The sequence below is a fragment of the Aquarana catesbeiana genome, linkage group LG08 (genome assembly GCF_042186555.1).
Source record: "Aquarana catesbeiana isolate 2022-GZ linkage group LG08, ASM4218655v1, whole genome shotgun sequence".
NCBI lineage: Eukaryota > Metazoa > Chordata > Amphibia > Anura > Ranidae > Aquarana > Aquarana catesbeiana.
The window spans coordinates 86,027,779-86,043,705 of record NC_133331.1 but is presented as its reverse complement, the minus strand read 5'-3'; the positions used below and the strand labels follow the sequence as shown (position 1 = coordinate 86,043,705).

General features: G+C 41.4%; 1 protein-coding gene across 4 annotated transcripts in view; it reads left to right on the top strand.

Moving 5' to 3' along the window:
* Positions 1–15,927, top strand: part of ADGRA1 (adhesion G protein-coupled receptor A1) — a 1,332,527-nt gene that overhangs the window by 368,032 nt on the left and 948,568 nt on the right. The window lies entirely within an intron of this gene.

Genomic DNA, 15,927 nt, shown 5'->3' with positions numbered 1-15,927 from the left:
CAGATTTTCTGCTGATTTTTGTCTTCAGATTTACCAAAACCATGTAGTGCAAGGGCCTGCCTGATTGCATACAAATTGAAACGCCTAAGGTTTGACCTCATATTATATGGTTTTGGTAAATCTGAAAGAAAAAATCAGCAGAAAATTTGATAGTGTGTATGGGGTTTTAGAGCAATTGTCATTGGGTTCAGTTACTAAGCAATCAACTCTTTAAACTGCCACCACTAGGGATGAGCTTCGAGTTCGAGTCGAACTCATGTTCGACTCGAACATCGGCTGTTCGCAAATTCGCCGAACAGCGAATAATTTGGGGTGTTCGCAGCAAATTCGAATGCCGCGGTACACCCTTTAAAAGTCTATGGGAGAAATCAAAAGTGCTAATTTTAAAGGCTTATATGCAAGTTATTGTCATAAAAAGTGTTTGGGGACCTGGGTCCTGCCCCAGGGGACATGGATCAATGCAAAAAAAAGTTTTAAAAACGGCCGTTTTTTCAGGAGCAGTGATTTTAATAATGCTTAAAGTGAAACAATAAAAGTGTAATATCCCTTTAAATTTCATAGCTGGGGGGTGTCTATAGTATGCCTGTAAAGGGGCGCATGTTTCCCATGTTTAGAACAGTCTGACAGCAAAATGACATTTCAAAGGAAAAAAAGTAATTTAAAACTACTCGCGGCTATTGCATTGCCGGTCCGACAATACACATAAAAGTTCATTGATAAAAACGGCATGGGAATTCCCCACAGGGGAACCCCAAACCAAAATTAAAAAAAAAAATGACATGGGGGTCCCTCTAAATTCCATACCAGACCCTTCAGGTCTGGTATGGATTTTAAGAGGAACCCCGCACCAAAATAAAAAAAAAAAAAACGGCGTGGGGTCCCCCCAAAAATCCATACCAGACCCTTATTGAGCACGCAACCTGGCAGGCAGCAGGAAAAGAGGGGGGGACGAGAGAGCGCCCCCCCCTCCTGAACCGTACCAGGCCACATGCCCTCAACATTGGGAGGGTGCTTTGGGGTAGCCCCCCAAAACACCTTGTCCCCATGTTGATGAGGACAAGGGCCTCATCCCCACAACCCTGGCCAGTGGTTGTGGGGGTCTGCGGGGGGGCTTATCGGAATCTGGAAGCCCCCTTTAACAAGGGGACCCCCAGATCCCGGCCCCCCCCGTGTGAAATGGTAAGGGGGTACAAAAGTACCCCTACCATTTCACAAAAAAACTGTCAAAAATGTTAAAAATGACAGACAGTTTTTGACAATTCCTTTATTTAAATGCTTCTTCTTTCTTCTATCTTCCTTCATCTTCTTCTTCTGGTTCTTCTGGTTCTTCCTCTGGTGTTCTCGTCCAGCATCTCCTCCGCGGCGTCTTCTTCTCCTCGGGCCGCTCTGCACCCATGGCATGGGGGGAGGCTCCTGCTCTTCTCTTCATCTTCTTCTTCTCTTCTTCATCTTCTTCTTCTCTTCTTCATCTTCTTCTCTTCTTCTCTTCTTCATCTTCTTCTCCGGGCCACTCCACATCCATGCTGGCATGGAGGGAGGCTCCCGCTGTGTGACGCGTCTCCTCTTCTGACGGTTCTTAAATAACGGGGGGCAGGACCACCCGGTGACCCCGCCCCCCTCTGACGCACGGGACATGACGGGACTTCCCTGTGGCATTCCCCGTGACGTCACAGGGAAGTCCCGTCAAGTCACCATGCATCAGAGGGGGGCGGGGTCACCGGGTGGCCCCGCCCCCGTTATTTAAGAACCGTCATAAGAGGAGATGCGTCACACAGCGGGAGCCTCCCTCCATGCCAGCATGGATGCGGAGCGGCCTGGAGAAGAAGATGAAGAAGAAGAAGATGAAGAGAAGAGCGGGAGCCTCCCCCATGCCATGGGTGCGGAGCGGCCCGAGGAAAAGATAGAAGATGCCGCGGAGGAGATGCTGCACAAGAACACCGGAGGAAGAACCAGAAGAGCCAGAAGAACCAGAAGAAGAAGATGAAGGAAGATAGAAGAAAGAAGAAGCATTTAAATAAAGGAATTGTCAAAAACTGTCTCTTGTCATTTTTAACATTTTTGACAGTTTTTTAGTGAAATGGTAGGGGTACTTTTGTACCCCCTTACCATTTCACACGGGGGGGTGGGATCTGGGGGTCCCCTTGTTAAAGGGGGCTTCCAGATTCCGATAAGCCCCCCACCCGCAGACCCCCACAACCACCAGCCAGGGTTGTGGGGATGAGGCCCTTGTCCTCATCAACATGGGGACAAGGTGTTTTGGGGGGCTACCCCAAAGCACCCTCCCAATGTTGAGGGCATGTGGCCTGGTACGGTTCGGGGGGGCGCTCTCTCATCCCCCCCTCTTTTCCTGCGGCCTGCCAGGTTGCATGCTCGGATAAGGGTCTGGTATGGATTTTTGGGGGGACCCCACGCCGTTTTTTTTTTTTAATTTTGGCGCGGGGTTCCCCTTAAAATCCATACCAGACCTGAAGGGTCTGGTATGGAATTTAGGGGGACCCCCACGTCATTTTTTTTTTTTTTTTTATTTTGGCCGGGGTTCACCTTAATATCCATACCAGACCTGAGGGGCCTGGTATGGAATTTAGGGGGACCCCCACCTCTTTTTTTTTTTTATTTTGGTTTTGGGTTCCCCTGTGGGGAATTCCCATGCCGTTTTTATCAATGAACTTTTATGTGTATTGTCGGACCAGCAATGCAATAGCAGTTTTAAATGACTTTTTTCCTTTGAAATGTCATGTTGCTGTCAGACTGTTCTAAACATGGGAAACATGCGCCCCTTTACAGGCATACTATAGACACCCCCAACTATGAAATTTAAAGGGTTATTACACTTTTATTGTTTGACTTTAAGCATTATTAAAATCACTGCTCCTGAAAAAACGGCCATTTTTAAAACTTTTTTTTGCATTGATCCATGTCCCCTGGGGCAGGACCCAGGTCCCCAAACACTTTTTATGACAATAACTTGCATATAAGCCTTTAAAATTAGCACTTTTTATTATTCATGTTCGTGTTCCATAGACTTTAACGGTGTTCGCGTGTTCAAACAAACTTTTTTCCTGTTCGCATGTTCTGCTGCGAACCGAACAGGGGGGTGTTCGGCTCATCCCTAGCCACCACAAACTACTTTTATTGAGAAGCAGTAAACTTTTACAAGAATAGCAACCTATGATTTTTTAATAAACATTTGTATTATGCACTGTCACCACAGAAAGGTATTACAAAGAAACAAAGAGACAACAATACAAATTAAAACAAAAAAAGTGAAAAATTTAAATACTAGAAAATCTTAGTTCAGCAGAGCCCAGTCCTTCAAGCAAGATGGTACATTGGCTCCTGTAAGACTCGATGGGTGTTCCTTGGTTTGATGTTAAATGAGAGCTGACTTCAGGGGCAGTCTCCATTTCTTATCGGTGAGGGGGGCATTGACAGAAATGATCTGACCAATTACCGGGTCTAAGGTGTGGCTGCTAGGATGTCTCTGTGTTTATGTCCAGGTCCCAGATCCAGTTTTCTAAAGCTATTAATATCTTTAAATACCTACAAGGTTCAATCTGCTAACTTGCATATTTTTGTCTAGCATTAAGTTACATTTGGAAAGAATATAGACATGACCAGTTTTGGATGCCCAGTTCACCTAGGAGACTAATTGGGCCGGTTTTGCTCCCGGTACTCCTAGGGTAGCCATACTGGGGCTCAAAATGCTACAAATTAACCAAGGGAAGTAAAGATATCCTTATTCTGGCTGTGCTGTTATTAGTTCATGAGTTATGAAATACATTGGAATTTTTTGAGTCTTTGCAGCAAACCAGTCAATCAGGAATGTGTATTGGCCATTCCACCAGACAAAATATTTACGACTGATATGCCTTTAATATGTTAAACAATTGATATGCCTGAGATCAGGCAGGATATCTTTTAAAACTCTAGTTACTCGGGCTTGTAAATCTGACAGTTTTATGAGAAAGAGGTATATTCGGGTTAGATTCTGCTAGTGCTATCAAGGTACTAATAGGGTGTGTCTGGGTTGCAGCTAAGAGGTTGTTGTTTGTATAAACGGAAGGAGGAGGGAGGGGGTAGGTCACTGCAGCTATGTCTCACCTCTGACAAAATGGCTTGGGTGACCTGGGACTGGAACAAAATGGCTACCACATAAAGCTTTTCATGTGCCCAATGCACACAACCATTACATTGAGCATTTCTGTTGAGCATGCACCAGTATTTAAACTGATACTAAACAGAGAAGTGTTAATTGCCATAATTCATTCACACAATTCATATATATCACGCCACTGGATTTTTTTTTAATCTTCAAAGTACCTTATTCCTACATTGCTGTTGTGTTGTCACATGATCCTTCCCTGTACTTTGGCATCTGCACAGAAAGATCTTTGGGAGGGACTTCTATTAATCTGCTTATGTATGCTCTCCACAGTATGAGTCTGTATCTGGCCAGCCCTGATTGGTGCTGTGCCAGTCACATGACTAAAAAAAACAAGTTTCAGAAGAGCAATTCAAATTGGATTACAAATTACTGTTTTACTGCTCTCGATAAATCTTTATTATTCACCAAATGTATATTTTTTGTGCATTAATATGGTGTAGGCAGAGTCAAAGATGATTGACGCTAGCTGTCATTTTGTTCAAACAGCATCTTCATAGTTACATAGTTGTTACATTGTAAAAAGTGTACTAAAGCGCTGATATGAACTAGTAAATAAATAAATAAGTGACAAATACTAGAAGGTGACCAAATAATATAGCTGCAATTATTGTGTATGTGAACTGATATCACACAAAAAGTGTTGTATATATTCAAAATGTATAATGCGCTAATATTAACCTCCCAATATAACACGGTGTGAGCTCGTAATGATTAATCAGTGAATCATGTGTAAAATAATCAAATAGAACCTATTATAAATAACATAACATTCACCATAACAAAATCCTATAACTAAATATCAATGTAATAATAAATTATTGAACACAATTAAAAAGAGAAAATAAAGATAAGATATATTAATGTGATGAACCACAGTGCACAGGTATCTCAAAAGGACAGCATACTGCTGTGAAAAAATATAACGTCTTTGGTGATTTGATGAATATAGACAGGTTTCAATGAGTAATCCCCAGTGATAGCTGGCTTGCTCATATATTCAGCTGCTCATTAGCATGGGCTGGCTTCTGGCTTTCAAAGAACTTCCGCAGTGTGAAACAACAAAAAAGAAAGACCATTGCGCAGGTAGTGTGATATGTAATCCCTATCTAATAAGGGTAAAAAATTCACTCACACTTTTCAGCAGAATAAATCGCATATGGTAAGGTCAGTTGCATACAGCTAAGAGCTGGGATCTCCTCACACGCTAACAGTGTACACACAGCACTACTCGTCACTGGCTCCTCCTGACTGGTTTCATCACTAGACATGTGACTTCAACAGTGTACACACAGCACTGCTCGTCACTGGCTCCTCCCGACCGGTTTCATCACTAGACATGTGACTTTTTTAAAAAAGTCACATGTCTAGTGATGAAACCGGTCGGGAGGAGCCAGTGATGAGCAGTGCTGTGTGTACACTGTTGGCGTGTGAGGAGATCCCAGCTGTTAGCTGTATGCAACTGACCTTACCGTATGCGATTTATTCTGCTGAAAAGTGTGAGTGAATTTTTTACCCTTATTATATAGGGATTACATATCAAACTGCCTGCGCAATGGTCTTTCTTAGGAAATGGCAAACCTTAGATGAATGTGTGGTTCCCATTATAATGACACTTTCCACCCTTGCCGCCAATCCAAACTGTGATAGGAGGTCCATCTCACCCTCCTCCCTCATGTTAGGGGGCCTAAGGCATACTCCCAGTATTACTTTCTCCTTGGTTTCCTCCCTTTGTAACGCTACCCATAAGGATTCTACCTCTTCCCTTGCTCCATTAGTGATATCATCCCCCTCATTCACCTGTATATCATTTTTGATATACAGGCATACCCCTCACCCTTTTTTAACCTCCCTGTTCCTGCAATATATTGAATACCCTTGAATGGTTGCCAGCCAATCATGAGAGCTATTGAACCAGGTCTCTGAAATTCCCATGAAATCAAATTTCTCCTCATACAGTAGCAGCTCTAGTTCTCCCATCTTGTCCACCAGACTCCTGGCATTAGTGAACATGCCTCATAGTTTTGTCCGGATGCATACTCCTTTTTGAGTGTTCTGAGGTTGAAAATAGGACTTGTTTCTATACTTACCATGGGTTTAGGTGTTTTAGTCAACCTACCACTAATGCCCCCAATACTACCCACTAAAACTTTTCAGCCTTCATCCAAAGCTTTTTTATTTTACAGGTATACAGCCACATGTGTGACTCTATAGTCATGTGGGCTGCAAACATAAGAAAAAGGAGGAAATAAAGAGCTTAGAAGGAACTGAAAATCGGCAAGTCTGTGGGGGACATCAGCTGGTCTACTTAATCTAGGGACTGCAGTGGGGACACAGAGAAGATGGGAGAGACAGCTGATGGCAGGATCAATCAGGGGTCAGGCTCAAAGATCAGTTGCCATAGCAGTACTGGGACTACCACCAACCAGCAGGATAGGTACACAGGCAATCACCTTGGTGGATGACATGGGTTCATCTGAGGTACAGAGTCTAAGTACTAACCAGTGTTCACCAGAGCTCCTGATGGCGGAGATGGATTTTGCTGTGCGTTCGTGATCGCAGTCCTTAGGATCACCCCACCAGGAGGTGAGCAAGCCAATGTCCAGTAGCGGATAAGCAGGTAAGGATCAAACAGAAGTGTAGTCAGTAAACATGCCAAAGGCCAAGAACGAGTAGTTTCAGGTTGGGTTCAGGCAGTAGCGTAGTTGAGGAACAAGCCAAGGGGCAATAACGAGTGGTAGCAAAATATGGACAACAGCAGGAAAGACAAGAGTGAGATTCTCGCTGAAGAGAGTACAATAATCTGGCAAACAGGAAGTGAAAAGACATGACTTAAATGAGAAAGTTCATGGGAGGAGCAAAAAAGTTCACAGTTCAATAGAAGTCAAGGCACAAGGCAGGGTTGTCCAATGGATCAGACAAGGTGCTGTCCAGCATCTCAGGTAGCTAAGCAAGACGAGTCATTGCCAGACACAGCAGACGTCCCAGGTTCAAGTCCAGGCCCTGACACCAGGCAACCTTTTACTCATAAGGTTGCTTTCCCTGTTGCCATCACATCTGTGAGGTATGTGTCTGAGCAACTTTGTCTTATAAAGAATTATTTCTGGTCTTACGCAAAGAGCCTCCTTCCTTGCTAAGGCAGTTTTTGTCTTTCATCTCGATCAGGACAATGTTCTCCTGTCTCTCTATCCAGCTGCGGCACATCAGAAAGAAATTTCTCCACTTTGTTTGTACATTGCTTTTTTAACTGTTTGAGTTTACCTTGCAGTCACAGTTTCCATTCGAAGACTGACTCTCTTTTTGTCACCCCTGATAGTCACCAGAAAGGAAAATCAGCTTTTTGTCTGACCATTTTTGGTTAGTTCAGACAGACCGTTGTTCAAACTTATGGACCTAAGCTTCAGGTTCCACCCCTTTCTGTTAAAGCTCACTCTAGATCTATGGGTACCTCTTGGGCTTTTCAGCATTGGACAATTTTATAACAGATTTGGGGTTCTGTTCACACATTTTCTACGTTATACCAGATGGATCTTCAGGCCTCATCTAATACTAGCTTTGGGAATCCACTTCAGTCATCTCTGAGCTGCATTTAGCCCCCAGTTTCCTTGTTCTGTTATTTGAGCTTGTTAGTGTTTTGTTGCTTTTGTCCACCCCTCAGTTGAACTGCTTTTGTACGTCCCAATTGGCTATGATTTGTACTTGGTGAAAAATATGTTTCTTGGCTCTCTTTATGGGCACAGATGCCACAGGCATGCTGTGAGTGAGAGAGGTTATACCAGACTATTTTTCTTGTTTCCAGTGTCCAAATCCCCCTGCATGTGGCATTCTAAACCATTTGTCTATTAATTAATGACCTCCAAGTATCAAAATCCTATTATTTTTGCTTTGCTCCAGGTCCCAAATCATGCTCACGATATTTGATTCGCAGAAGTTGATACTTCACTGTGAGCTTTCCCAGACAAAGTTCTCTGATAAGCATAGAGACTGATAGTACCTCTGAGGTCTTTTTTTGAGCAGGAATTCAGACAGGCGTGACCAGCCAAATACAAGCTTGGAATAGATGGATGGCTGAATAGTTTGGAAATCTCTCCATCGCTCTCATGAGATTTCAAAATGAAATCAGTTAATCTAACAATAATGAAGAAAATATTAAAAAAAGAACCATTTTTATTAGAATCAGCACTAGGTTTATGCAGGTGTACTGTATATTGAAGTTGATATTATAAGTGCAACACCTGCCAAAATTTAATTTTAATTGTCCGAAAGTGGGAAGTTTAGAATCTGCTAAATTTGTATTGCTTTTTGTTGCCCTGTTAAGAAACTTTCCTCTCCCTTCCTGCCGGGTTGTCACAGAAACAGATGGAGGGCAGCTCGCTTGATCACAAACACAACAGAAATAAAAACACGTTTTAGAGAAAATGAATGTTTCCACTCACTTTCTATACATTGACATTGTCAGCGGGATAGGAAATGTCTCCAGTAGTGGCCAGAAACAATAAATCCCTGAAGGAGCTTTCTTGACTCTATTTAAAAAAAAAAAAAAAGTTGTCTGAGGTTTCACTTTAATGCGGACCTATACCCTTTCTTTCCTTTATATACTCACAGCCCTCTGCCATGTTATTGTAGAAGGAGCTTAGAAATATCTAATACTAGTCTTGTTACAGTTCATCACACTCGGTCGGCATCCACATGACCAGTGACATTGCACGCAACTAACCTCTGCTTACATTACCAGAAAACAAAAATCATTGATATTAGCGGGCTCTCTATACTGTTTGATACTATTACTTGTAGATTCATTTTTAAATCAAGGAAAGCTAGTGTAAAACAGTGTCTTGTTAAAATATAACCTTCTGTGTATTTCTGCTGGAGTGTTAAAGTATAATTTCACCATTTTCTTAAATTAAAAGACAGTAGCTACAGAAGCCAGGTACTTGCTAGTCCCGGGAGTCCAGTGGTGTCTTCCCATAGCTGGTTCCTCTCATCACCGTGGGTCTCCAGTGCCACCAACTACTGCGGAATCACAGCCAGCTCCTCACTGCATATGCGACACATCACAGTGAGATTAGTCCTGCAGGCTCCTGGGTTCTGTGCTATGAGGAGGTGGGATGAGTGACGTCATTCTTGCCTAAAGAAGAATTGAGGAAGTGGGAGCGAGTACCTGTCAAAAATCTACCCGTTCCACATAAAAAAAAATACTCAGGGTCGAGGGGTGGTAATGAGATAGGGAGGATTAACAGCTCTTTTACTTTTGATTGAAAGTCCACTTTAACCACTTGAATATTCAGCTTTCATCATTGTCATACTTTGAATAACAATTGCGCGGTCATGCAACACTGTGGCCAATGAAATGTTTATAATTTTTGGCACACAAATAGAGCTTTCTTTTGGTGGTATTTAATCACCACTGGGTTTTTTTATTTTTTTGCTAAATAAACGAAAAAAAGTTGAACATTAAGAAAGAAAAATGTTTTTTTCTGTTATAACATTTTGCAAAGAATCTTTCTTCATAAGTTTAGGCCAAAATGTATTCTGCTACATTTCTTTGGTGAAAATAACCCAAATCATTGTATATATTTTAGTCTGTAGGAAGGTTATAGAGACCACAAATAGTATGATATATACTGTACAGTATGTATGCGTGAGTGTGTGATCAATTCCCCCCTCCCCCCCCCAAAAAAAAATATATACAATAAAAATGATCAGTCCCTATGTACTCTCATTTCTTGAGGCACGATAATGCCAGAAAAGTACAAATATCCCCCAAATGACCCCTTTTTGATAAGTAGACGTTTCATGGTATTAAGAAGCATGACACGTTTTTTGAAGTTGTAAAAATGTTTTCAAAAATTGTTTTCATTCACATTTAAACATTTTTTTTTTTTTACATACTGTCACCAGTGCAGTACAGCGTCATCATAGAACCGGTGTGGCTGGTGGCAGTATGTAAAAAAAATAAAAAAGTGAATAATAATTTGTAATACTGTATGTTTTTTCAATGTTTTAAATATTTTTTTTTCTTTTTCATTTTACTTTTTTTTTTTTTTTACACACTGTGACCAGAACAATACAGTGTTACCATAATAACACTGTACTACTCTGATGAGGTGATCATGTTTTTTTTTTTTTACACACTTTCTTTTCACTGTTATCAGCAAGCTTTTTTGCTGAATGAAATAGATTTATTCAGTGTGTATTATTGAGATTATCTTTGATTGGCCACAGCTAATCACATGGTACAGATGGCCTGTGATTGGCCCTGTCTGTGCCATATGATCACTGTGACTAATCACAGAAATCAACACAATAGTACACAATGGCATAAATCAAAGCCATTCATTGTTTACAATTGTCATGTGATCTGCTGTGATTGGTCCCAGAGACCACATGGTACTGGCAGGGATACATGGTATAGGCACATTGGTCACAGCGATCTATCATCCACTCTGTCCAGTGGACACAGCAGGTGACAGATCATGCTGAAGCGTGGCCTGTGGTGCCCACGCGAGGCATGTTCTGGGGGAACGTCATATGCCGTCCATCCAGAACAATAGGGCTCCCACTCGGGCGTCATTTTACATGTTCTGGTGACAGCTAACACCTCACTTTGAAAGATTCCCTTCCATCTCCAGATATGTCTACAGGACAGGAAGTGAAGGGGAAATCCTTTGAATGAAACCAGATCACAGGGGTTTCAACTATTCCCTACAATTCAAAATGTAAAAAAAGAAGTTTTGGCTCTGGGTATATTTTAAAGGTTTTATGTCTCAAACTCAGAACGGCCAAGCGTTTTACAGAAATCAGGTAAACGCAGAATTTTGATTGGTAATGCTGATTCCTGCATTTTGGGCTTTGCACTTAGACTGACGCATAGCATACAGTACGCCTCTCTAAAGTGTCTTATAGACAACCTTAGCCTGGATAGCATATATTATTTTGTTAGCACTCAGTAGATTTATAAAATCTTTGATCCAGCTTCAAATTACCGCCAAAGGCAATTAATCATTGGATATAAATCAAAAAGAAGATGCTCTCAACCTTATTGATTATCCTTCAGAAAAGTTCAAGAAAATGTATTTTAAAAAATGTTTCAAAAGTCATTCCTGAGTCTGTTGTGCTCTTGAAAGGGAATACACTGCAAATGGCTGGAAGCCTGTAAACCCTTTAAATATATGATTAGTGAAAGGTTTTGTTTCTAAGGCATTCTCTCGCTGATCTGCAGGCTAATAATCTCTTATGGAAAAGGTCTCCGCTTTTCTGATTTCACATCAGCTCCTCAGAAAGCCAGACAGCAGGTACTAGTGTAGAGCTGTAAAGAGCAGGCGGTTTAGAGATTTTATGTTGCTGTTGTTAGATGGCTGGAATTATACATGAAAAAAGCCTATGACAACAAACAAATATTTTATTTATAGTATTCTTCTGCAGCTATCTGATAGTTGTTTCTTTGTGTAATAGTATGATATTAGATTTTAAAAAATACACAGTATTTGTGGGCATTTAAAGCGGAGGTCTGCCCACCCCTGCAAAAATGAATACATATACTGCAGCTGCTGACTTTTAATAATAGGACACTTACCTGTCCTGGAGTCCAGCGATGTCGGCACCGCAGCTGATGTTTCCAACAGCTGTCGGGTGCTGTTGCTGCCATTGCCGGTAGGGGAACCCGATAGTAATTAGCATTACGGTTTCACGCGGGGTCCCTACTGCGCATGCGCAAGACACCGCTGCGATCTCCTACTGGTCCATCAGCTTGGGAAGGACGAGGGAGGAGGAGGGAGCCAATCGCTATCGGCTTCTCCACCCAGAAGATTGCCAAATGTGGCACTGGCGGGGGGGGGGCAGGAGACAAGTGAGCGGAAGTTCCACTTTTGGCTAAGTTTTGAAACACCCTTTCATCTAAATGTATGGCATCCTGACTTATATGGAACTAAATACTCTATCTTTAAACTAAGTTTCATGTTACATCCAAACTATTCATGTTATATCCATATTTAAAATGTAACATTAAAGAGAAACTGCAGTCTGCTCAGATAATTTGTAATAAAAACAAACATCCTTGCCATTCTGAAGCTTCCCTCCAACCACTTTGCACATTATTTTATATATATACTGTGATTCTGTACTTGTCAAATATGCTGCAGAAATCTCCCTCCACTGAGTCTGGCTGCATCCATTTTAACTGTGGGCAGCTGAAGTTGCTGCCTGTTCACTTCCTGGATTTACACAGAGGTACACCTCCAGCTCTGCAGCCCTGTAGCTCTGATTGGCCCTCTTATGATTCATCCCCCTTCTTTTGCTGGCAAACTCTCACAAGATTGAGAGAGAGAGCTGTGCATGATGTCATAAGCCTAGGCTAATGACCAGGCAAGAAACAGGAAGTGGGCTGTATAAGGTATTTACTGGCAGAAAAAAAATGTTTTACTATCCAAAGTTAAAACAACAAGGGCAGAAGATTTAATAGATGGAAAGTTGAAAAAATGACTGAAGGTCCACTTCAAAGGAGAAGTATAGCGAAAGCTTTATTAGCTGTACTTCTCCTACGGATCACAGGAGAGCAGTTCATTCTGCACTCCTGTGACCTGTCAAAGAGCTGGTCCTGGCTATGAAAAGATTCTGACCACGTGGTTGGCATCCACCCAGATGCCTAGACCGGCACCTGGATCAGCTTCTCAGTGAGTCGCTGAGATCCTGACCCAGCTGCTCCTGCCCCCTACACAGCCCAGCACTCCACTGAGTGCTGGAGGGAAGAGCAGAGAGCTGGGGACTGACAGTCTCCAGCGCTCTGCAGCCTGAACACTGAGAGCTGAGCAATCAGCAGTATTTGATCGCTCAGTTCTCAGTCTTAGAACTGACAGGGGACAAATGCAGCAGTGGATATGCATATCGGTGGATATACTCATCCACTTAGGTAAGTACAATTTATTTTTTTTTGCTTAAATCTGAATTTCTCTATTAAACATTCCCCAACCCTCACCCTCAATCTACCCCCCTTCACCCTTACTTACCTGAATAGCGGGTGTGTTTTCCCTGTAATATCTTACGTTCAGTTTATTTGGCATGGCTGTCCGCATAGCCACATCATCTATAGCCCATTCTTTACTATAGCCCAATAACTGAAGGCTGCAGGACTCTGGGCTGGAGGAAGAGTCTGCAAGACCCTGTGCATTGCACCAGCAATTAACTGATCACTGCAATGCTCTGCAGGCTACAATGCAAAAATATAATAAATGCATTTTTTTAATTAATGTGGGTATATTTATGAAAAATTTACAAAAGTTGGAATTGCCTTCAAATTTTTCACCTAGTCTGGGAGATGTTCCTGATATTTGACATCTAATTGCAATGTCCAGATTACACAAAAGAGAACAGATGTGTTCATAGAACCACAGTATGCATGTGGTGGGCATGACATCCAGCCATTCCAAAAGTCTGACATCCAAGAGGCATGTGCCATAGACTGTTGTATTATCAGCAGATTTACCTTGAGCCATGCTGGGTGATTTTGGCCAAAAGCATTGCCTTATACAATTAGAAAGTTGTTTTTTTTTACAGAAAAAAGGGACTGATGGAAACAAAGACGTTTTCCACTTTTAATTGAAAAGGTGGAAAACTCCCACACTTTTCCCAGACTATCACATATCAAATGATTTAACCCACTCTGGGACAGACCTGGCAGAAATCCTTTGGCGGGGAAGTGGGGGTGAATACAGTTGAGAACTTCTGACAAACTCGAAATTCTCCAGCCTGTCCTTTAGTATATTTGACTCAATCAAAAACAGGCTGAAGGGGGGATCTTAGTGGGGGTCAAACATTGTAACATGATTAAAAGGGTTTACTTCTTCCTTTCATTTACTGAAAGAACATATGACACATTATAATATTACATTATAAATTGGTTTTCTGTAAAAGGGATTTTATTAATGTTCACAGATATGATGTTGATATAGGTAAAATTTAAAGGGCTAAATGTGTTTAAAATGAGTATAATGGCAAGTTTCATTTTCCTACACACACTGGACTGTAATCAGACTGTAATTCCTTCAGGAAGTTGCATAGTAGATGTAAACCCTAACTGCTTGACAGTGGCTTAATAAAGCACCTTGCATCATAAGCAATTTAATTTTTTTTTCTTTTTTAAATATAATGCTTGTTTACCCTTTTTTAATTTTTTGTTGCATTTCAGTGGCAATGCTCTCCTACAGCCTATTTGCAGACACTTTGGGGGTTATTTACGAAAGGTAAACTGAAAGTGCACTTGGAAGTGCAGTCACTCTAAATCTAATGCCGCGTACACACGACCGGACTTTCCGGCAGAAAAGGTCCGACAGAATCATTCCGTCGGACATTCCGATCGTGTGTGGGCTTCATCGGACTTTTTCTTTCTAACGGACCTAGAAATAGAACATGTTTCAAATCTTTCCGATGGAATCGGTTCCTATCGGGAAAACCGCTCGTCTGTATGCTATTCCGATGGACCAAAAACGACGCAAGCGCAGCTATTGGCTACTGGCTATTGAACTTCCTTTTTCTAGTCCCGTTGTACGTCATCGCGTTCTAAACAATTGGACTTTGGTGTGATCATGTGTAGGCAAGTCCATTTCAGCGGAACTCCGTCGGAACTCTGTCGAAAAGACCGTCGGAGTCTATTCTGACGGAAAGTCTGGTCATGTGTACGCGGCACTTGAGGTAGATCTGAAATGAGGGGAAGCTCTGCTTATTTTATCATCCAATCATGTGCAAGCTAAAATGTTGTTTTTTATTTTCCTTGCATGTCCCCCTCGGATCTACAGCGACTTTACTTCCAAGTGCATTTTCAGTGGATTTTCCTTTAGTAAATAACCCCCTTTGCATGTACAGTATGTGCCCTCAAAGAATTGTTTCATAGCATTTCTCAGAGTGTGCTTCCTGACGGTGACAACAGTGAACCATGCCTATATATAAAAAGAACCAACAATTACTCCGTGCTTACCAAAAAAATAGACAAAAAAAAACACAAGTGGTGCAGCCAAACACTGGGGTGTGTTCAATCGCCAATTAATGTAAAAAAAAACCTCAAAGTGCAGAGCAACTGCAACAATGCTACCTTAACATAAATTAGGCAATCAATGTTAATAATCTCCCCATACAAAATATATAATGAAACATGTATACATACTGTATGTACCTATACGAACTTAAAAAAAAACATAAAAAATATCTTACAATATACAGTGCCTTGAAAAAGTATTCACACCCCTTAAAATTTTCCACATTTTGTCATGTTACAACCAAAAACATAAATGTATTTTATTGGGATTGTATGATAGACCAACACAAAGTGGCACATAATTGTGAAGTAGAAGGAAAATGATAAATGGTTTTCGATTTTTTTTTTTTTTTTTACAAATAAATATCTAAAAAGTGTGGCGTGCATTTGTATTCAGCCCCCTTTACTCTGGTACCCCTAACTAAAATCTAGTGGAACCAATTGCCTTCAGAAGTCACCTAATTAGTAAATAGAGTCTACCTGTATGTAATTTAATCTCAGTATAAATACAGCTGTACTGTGAAGCCCTCAGAGGTTTGTTAGAGAATCTTAGTGAACAAACGGCATCATGAAGGCCAAGGAACACACCAGACAAGTCAAGGATAAAGTTGTGGAGATGTTTAAAGCAGGGGTAGGTCATTAAAAAAGGTCCCAAACTTTGAACATCTCAAGGAGCACTGTTCAATCCATTGCCTGAAAATAGAAAGAGTATGTTACAACTGCAAACCTACCAAGACAT